The sequence below is a fragment of the Heterocephalus glaber genome, unplaced genomic scaffold, assembly GCF_053883595.1.
Source record: "Heterocephalus glaber isolate CG9 unplaced genomic scaffold, H.glaber_assembly_v1.0 deba00001760, whole genome shotgun sequence".
Classification (NCBI taxonomy): Eukaryota; Metazoa; Chordata; class Mammalia; order Rodentia; family Bathyergidae; genus Heterocephalus; species Heterocephalus glaber.
Genome location: NW_028258457.1, coordinates 2,585,460 through 2,593,731, shown reverse-complemented (window position 1 = coordinate 2,593,731; position 8,272 = coordinate 2,585,460). Strand labels below are relative to the sequence as shown.

Here is an 8,272-nt window from a genome sequence, read left to right as displayed (position 1 = left end):
GTTGTTTTTCCTCCTTATTTTTGGATGGGGATAAAAGAAGAATTCAACTGCAAGGTGTTTTGGGGATGGAGTTCCCAGGAAGCACGGTGGGAGGTGAGATGGGAGGAAAAAGCAAAAGTTAAAAGGAGCATGATGAAGGCAGTTTGCAGGGCTCAGTCCTGCTGGGGAGCTCTGGGACACAGATGGACAGGACCTGCACCTCACGTCGTCCCACCCAGAGCGAGGGAGCGGCCTGCGTGTCCACTGATTCCCTTCATCTCGTCAGTACTCAGGGCTGCTCCCAAGGCAGTATTTCTCCTGAACGTCTGCCTGCTCTGCCAGGGTCAGGCCTGGGGACAAGGACGAGGACTCTGATGGCAACTTTAACCATAAGTGTGCCTTGGTATAAACAGTTACATCCACTCAGTGATTGCAGCACACACTCACACAGGTGCCCAAATTTAAACACCCACATAGTGTACAAATACATACACGAACACACACCGCCCTCTAACATGCCCACAATTACGTACCCACCCAGAAGCACAAGTGCAGGGACCAACACATGTATGCATACAGTTGCACAGGTGCACACAATCACACATAGACTTAGACACTGTCACACACCCACACAGTCTCTCAAATGCACGCACACACTGAACTGCCAAGGCCAGACTCCTTAGAGCCTGTTGTCCCCACATGTTCCAGCAGATGGCGTTGCCTCCCCTCCTTCTGTGTGAACGTTGGCTCTTGCCTCACCTTCTTCTCTGGGCTTGGGCAGACAATAGTGTCCACCTTAATGCTGTAGTCACTCCATCAGTTCCCACTTTCCATGTCCCTCCATGCACTCAAAGTCATGGTTTTCTCTGCCTAGCTTTACAGTCTGTGGGTTTGTGAGCTACTACCATGCTTTAGAGGCCCCTCTGTTCATATAACCCGGGCCATGGCAACAATCTGAGCTGAGCTGCTTCCTTGCTCATATTGGTAGATGGGAAAAGCAAAGAGACCGCTGGGTTCTGTGCTGACATAGGCAGTGAGGCAGAAGGCAGGGGATCAAGCAGTCCACTGGACTTAATGCAAGCACTTTCAGACCCACCCACTTCTAGAAACCACACACGCCCAGCCTGGCTTCTCACCACAGAGGGCAGAGGCTCTTGTATCCCTCTTGGCCTGAGCTTAAAATTTTCAGGGGGGCTATGTCCAGCACACATCCTTTCCATCACTGTCTCCCACGGCTGTCTCTGACCCAATCACTGTGACAGATCAACACTAGAAACGCTGGAGCATGGCTGCTCTGCAGTTGCTCTGAGTTCAGGTCCAAACAATTAACACCTTCTGAAAACAGCTCCTCTTGAATACGGTGGATACCACACTGGACTGCCTCCCCAACTCCAGCCTGCTTTGTGGAAGGAGTCACTTGCAGAGTAAAGCACTACACCATTTTTGCAGTTTGTAATAGATGTAGGTTTCTCTTGGGTCCCGCAATGCTGGCCCAGTCCACTGTCTTTCTAAGCCACCAACCCTCTGGGTTTTCCCCACATTGGCAGAGGCAGAGCCCCCTCCCTGGGAGCCAGAGTGAGTCCTCCAAAATGCCTCATTCCTTTCTCTGTACTGTGCCCTACCTCTCCAGCTTCTCCGCAATTTCCAGCCTTCCCATCAGCTCCCTTCCAATTCCCAAAGAATTTCCTCTTTCCTTCTCTTCACCAAATTGCTGTCTTCCAGGTTTCCTGACTTCAGGTCCTACCTAGGCCACACTGCACTGCCAGTCTCTACTCTGCCATCTTCTACCCCCTGTAATGCAAAGATTTTTAAAACCACACAATTATGTTTCATGAGATAATTTAATGTCACAGAAAGATGTTAACAAAATATTTACTGTTTCTAGTGTTCCCCATTCCTTCATGGAGATCTGGGTGACATCTGGTGTCATTCCTCTGAAGTGTGAAAGATTTCCTGAAGAATTGGAGTACAGGTCTGCGGTTGACAAGTCCTAGTTTTGTTTCTTGAAAGTAGCTATGTGAAGAAACTGGAGTTTGGCATAAACATGTGGAAACAAAAGTATGTCACCATGAAGCAAATGCTTAGTCTCAGAGATGAGGAACTTGAAGAAAAGGATAGATTAAAACCTAAAAAGAAAGAAAAGAAAGATCTCAGTGCTCTAAAGGAAAGAGAAGCCCCCCCAACACCCTTCCAGCTTATTCTTCCAATATAATACACAGCTGGGCCCACCTTATCATATCCTGGTTGATACCAACTTTATCAGCTTTCCCATAAAAGCTCAATTGGACTTAGTACAATCGATGATGGACTGACTGTCTGTATGCCAAGTGTATCCCTTGTATAACTGATTGTGTAATGGCTGAAATTGAGACAGAAGCATCAAGTGGCTCTAAGGATTACCAAGGATCCACGATTTGAACGATTATCTTGCACACATAAAGGGACCTATGCAGATGACTGCTTAGGGCAGACAGTAACTCAGCACAAGCGTTACACTGTGGCCATGGTTGACCAGGACCTAAAGCGGGGAATCCGGAAGATCCCTGGAGTTCCTATCAAGTACATTTCTAATCACAGATACAACCACGGCCGGACACCAGATGATTATGGAGCCCCTCTGTTCTAATTCTTACAAGACAAAGTTCCTCTGCCTTCTTCAGACCAATTTTCTGTTTTCATTGAACATGCTATAGTGTGAATTATCATTCACCTATTTGCTCTATTGTCAGCCAAGTGGCCGGGGATTTAGCTCAGTAGTTCTGCCGCCTGCTTTGCAAGCTCAAGGACCCGAGTTCGATCCCCAGCACCAAAAACAAAGAAAGAAAGAAAGAAAGAAACAAAGAAACAAAGAAAGAAACAAAGAAAAACTCACCCTCCTATAGGGCTGGGGATTTAGCTCAGTGGTTCCAGTGCCTGCCTCGCAAGCACAAGGTCCCAAGTTTGATCCCCAGTACCAAAAAAAAAAGGTGTCTATTATCAGCCAAGTATGGTTAAATACATTCACTTTTTGATGCTTTTTGAAAATGGTAATTTGTCTACTTTTTTAAAAAAAGAAAGTAGCTGTGTTTCACTATCATCTTTGAAGGACAGTGTCGCTTAGGGAAGACTTTAGGTTGATCATTATTTTCTTTTAGCACTTCAAAGGCACAATTGCCTTCTAGCCTCCATTGCTCTTTCTGAGGAGACATCAGCTGTAACTTGTACTACTGTTCTCTTGGGACCCATGTCTTCCTCTGGCTCTGTTATTTTGTAATTTCAACAGTTTGACCAGGCCTTCCCAGGCTACAAGGTGAGTTCAAGGCTGACCTGAACTCCATAGTCTGCCTAAACTTTGTCTCAAACAGCAACAACAATAACAAATGAATAGACATTTCTCAGAGGATGATGTACAAATGCCCAGTAAGTATATGAAAAATGTTCAACATCTCTGGCCATTAAAGAAATGCAAATTAAAACCACACTGAGATTCTGTCTTCAGAAAGAAAGGCTATCTTCAAGAAAGCAACAATAACAAATGCTGGTGAGGACATGGGGACAAAGAAACCCTTCTACTTTGTTGGTGAGTATGTAAACTAGTTCAATTCCTATGAAAATGATTATGGAGATTCCTCAAAAAATTAAAACTAGAAAGTCCATTAGACCAACCTATTCCCCTTCTAGGTATCTTCCTGAAAGAGTTAGCGACACATCACAGTGGCATGCGCATACCCATGTTTAGCACAATTCATAATAGGTAATCCCAGGGCTGGGGATTTAGCTCAGTGGTTTCGCTGCCTGCTGCGCAAGTGCAAGGACCTGAGTTCGATCCCCAGTACCAAAAATAACATAATAGGTAATCCTTGGAAGTGACCTATATGTCCATCAACAGATGACTGGATAAATAAAATGTGGTATCTATACTCAATGGAGTATGCTCTGCCATAAAGAAGGATAAGCTTGAGTCATTTTCAGGAATGTGGATGCACCTTGAGACCATATTTTTAGGGGAAATGAATCAGACATGGAAGTTTAAATATCACATGGTTTCTTTTGTATGAGAAACCTGAGATGTAAACAAAGAGCAAAATAAAAGATAAATGATAGGATATGGGAGATAGGGCTTTTGCAAATGGGAAGGGGACCAAGAGATGGAGTGAAGAGGGAAAGGGGAGGAAAGGGATGAAAAAAATGAAGATGTGTTACGTGCACGTACCAACTCCCCGTGAGGAATGTGATCATTATGTACTGCAAACGTGTACTGACAAAATATAGACCTTGATAAAAAGAAAGACTGTGTGCATGTATGTGAATAATCCAGATTAACAAAAAAGTATAACAAAGTAGCATTTTTGGTTGAGGTAAAATTTGCATAGCACAAAATTTACCACATTGAACCATTCAATTCAGTGGTACTTAATACATTCACTCAGTGCTATGAACCTTCCCCCACTTTCTACTTCCTAGATATTTGTGGCATCCCTTTAAAAATCCCATGCCCATGAAGTAGTCACTTCTTATTCCTGCCTCCCCACAACCCTTAACAATCACTAGTATGTTTTCTGTCTCACTATATTTATCTATTCTCACTATTTCACATAAATGACATACACTATGCGACTTCTGGTGTCTAGCTTCTTTCACAAAGTACAATATGCTCAAGGTTCATCCATGCTCTGGCATCTATCAGTACTTCATTCATTTTTACGACTGAGAAATATTCCACTGAATGGATATACCACATTTATTTATTCATTTATCTGTAATGGTTATTTATATTGCTTCCCCCTTGGGAAAATATCAAAAGGGCAGCTGTGAACATTCATGGGCAAGTTTGTGTTCAAACGTCTGTTTTCAATTGTGCCTCATATATACCCAGAGTAGAATTTCTAGATCATGTGATAATTTTAACTTTAATTTTTGATAAATGGAAAATTTCTTCATAGGAGCTGCACCATTTTGCATTCTCATCAGGACTGAGGGTTCCAGTTACTGCACATCCTTGTCAGCACTTAGTACTTTCGCATGTTTAGATTCTACTGATCCTCATGGATGTAAAGTGGTGATTTGATTTTCAACTCCCTAATGATTAATGATGTTGAGCATCTTTTCATGTGATTGTTCAAAGCCAGTAAAATTCAGCCAATTGTGGTAAAATTGTACCTTGAAACCACATTGCTAAATGAATAAATCAGACACAGCAGGTTAAACATTGCCTGGCTTCTCTTATATGAGAAGACCAAGATATAAATAAATTGAGGAGCAAAATAAAAGATAGATGATAACAAACGGAGAGGAGGATCTGTGGAGATAGGAAGGGGCTGTGGAGGGGCAGGAGAAGTAAAAATGATTAATATGCCATATGTATATTGTTATGGTTTGTGTCTAGCTGTACAACCCCCCCCCCCCGCAAAGCCTCATGCAGCCATAGGGCTTTTTCAGAGGTAGCTGAAATTTAGAGTGTATGATGCTGGGATTAAGGGCATGTGATCACTAAACCAGTACACTGATTATTTTGGCATTGCCCTAATCCTGGTGGCCTAAGTAGACTGTAAAATGGGCAGAAAAATGCTGCTAAGGCCCCTTGTTGAATTTGCTACTGTGTGGGTCTCATGGACTGTTTCTCTTCTGTGACAGCGCTCTGCCATGTGCTACTCTGCCTTGGAGCCAGCCAATCATGGACTGAAACCTCTACAAACTGTGAGCTAAATAAACCCTTTCGCCTGTTACTTTGGGTGTCAAGTATTTTGTCTCAGCAATGAGAGAAAAGTAACTAAGACATATCTATACCCCAAGATGACACATTATGTGTTGTAAACATATACTAAAAAAGATAATGCCAATAAATAGCCTCCTTAAGCAGAAAAATTACATATAAATATAATTTGATTAGGTATAAGTGTAAATTCTCACATGTAAAACAAATTGCATCTAAATATGCTCCTTCAAGTATGTGTGAGCAAATATTAACAGCCACTATTTAACATGCTGAGACTACAGGTAATTTTTGTTTCTTATTTCTGCTTACTTGTACTTTTTTCTTTTTTCTTTTTATTTAATAATTACGCAGATGCCATTTATTTGGTTCATAGTACAGTATATTCGTTAATTTGAGTTTTACAAAACATCAAATATAAACAACGTGAAATTGTAACAATACACAAAAATTGGCTTCTTACACAGACATATCAGGCAGTAAAAACTGAAAATCTGAGTAAATTAACATTGTTTTACATTGATGCACATAGTGCCATTGACTTGTACTTTTCTCTATGTGTATGTCTTGAAATAAGGAGCATTTGAAGTAAGAATGTAAGGACAATGAAAACCATGTGGCTTTCCACTTATAGTGCACTAAACAGTTTTTCATCTCAATTTTTAGTGTTCCTTTCTATTTTATTACTTGATTTGATTTGAGTTTTGATTTTCTGAGACAGGGTCTCACTATGTAGTTCAGGCTGGCCTTGAATTCACTATGCAGCCCAATCTGGCCTCACATTCATAGTGATCCACCCTCATCAGCCTCATGATTGCTGGGAATACGGGTGTACACCATTATCCCCGGCTTCTTTTCTTATCGTACAGGCAGTAATCATCCCAGGTTCTCAATCTGTGGTCTTTCAAAAGACCTCAGCCCTTGGACTTTGCCCTGGGGAGACCCCTACAGCCACAAAGGAACCAGCCCTAGGGCGGTCGCTGGCCGTGGTGCTGAAGGATAGAGCCTGGCTCCCACTCTCCTTGCCCTCACTTCACTAATGAAAACCCACGCGGGAGCTCCACTCTCTGGAGCAGCTAGGTGAGAAGGATGCCCTGTGAGTGCTTTTTGGAAAAAGTATTTTTTGTTGTTGTTTGTTTGTGGGGTTTTTTGGCACAGGGTAACGAACTTGAGACCTTACGCTTGCAAAGCAGGGGGCAGAACCACTGAGCTAAATCCCCGACACAAAAAAATACTGTTTTATTTCTGAGCTTTGGGCTATCTTCTTATCTCTTAGCTATAACTACAGATAATTTGAAGAAACTGAATGTTTGAAACAGTTTTCTTCAACAGTAGGTTGCCATGTTTTCAAAAACTTGTTTGTATTTAGTGATTTTTAAATATGTGGAACTAGCCAGTCACTGTGGTGTACAATTGTAATCTCAGCCCTTTGGGAGATTCGGGCAGGAGGATTTGAAGTTGAAGGCCAGCCTGTGCCACATAGTGAGATGCTGTCTCAAAAAATAAAAATACAAAAAACTATTTTAAAAATTTTAATCTGTGATGCAAAAGGGAGGGTGAAAAAGAAAAAATTAACTTTCATGAACTGCTGATGCCTAACAGAACATGTTTCGTTTGTGCTTCTCATGTGAGCTTGTTCAGTCTTCAAATCAGCCCTCTAAGGGGATCATGACTAGGCAGTAAAGAGGCTGAAGTCAACCATGTTCCCCATGCCAAGCACCTAGTGAGCACTGAACTGGGATTCTACTCTTGACAGGACAACTGTGGGGTTTTCTTGGTCCATTCAAACTGCTATAACATAATACCTTGGGCAGACTAATTTGCAAGCAATAGAAATTCATTGTTCACAGTTCTGAAAGCTGGAGAGTCCAAGGTGCAAGCAGATCTGATGCCTGGTGAGGGGTCATCCCTCATAGATGCCACCTTCTTTTTATCTTCACAAGGCAAAAAGGAGAGAAAGAGCCCTGAGGCCTCTTTTATAGTCACACTGACCCCACTCAGAGTGGATCAGTTTAATCACCTCCCCAAACACCCACTTCCTAATACCACAATACAAAGAACTTGGGTTCAGGGTATGAATTTTGGGAAGACACAAGCGTACACACCGTACCATGGCTCCAATTGTCACCTGACCTGACTGCCTTCCCCATGTTCCCTAAAAGTCAGTCCTTGTCCTTAAGGTGTGAGATGAAGCACCAGCAGCCACCTCAACATTGCAAACACCAAGGAGGAGGAAGGCAGCAGATTGGGTAGAAAGAGTGTCCCAGCTTTTTACTAAGGAAAGCTACCAGAATTGCCATGAAATCTTTGTCTTCTCTGCATTAGACAGGACACAGTTATTTAACCAACCTCTACAGTGCTCTCAAATCTATTGTGTCTTCTGGGATGCCGTGAAACTGTCAGAACATTAGAGATTCTAAGAGGGCACAAATGGATGGAAGGATGCACAGTTAGCAGTCACACGAAACATCCACTCCACACCCTCCTTTCTAAACAAGGAGTGCTCTCACAGCATCACCAACAGATCAAACCCAAACCCCATCCACCCTCTCTATTTCTTTCAAGGTCTATGATCTTTGTTGATGTGCAATCCTTTCCCTC

General features: G+C 42.5%; 1 pseudogene; it reads left to right on the top strand.

The window, feature by feature from the left end:
* Positions 1–1,945: 1,945 nt before the first annotated feature.
* LOC101707116 (rRNA-processing protein FCF1 homolog pseudogene) lies at positions 1,946–2,674 on the top strand (annotated as a pseudogene).
* The last annotated feature ends 5,598 nt before the right edge of the window (positions 2,675–8,272 follow it).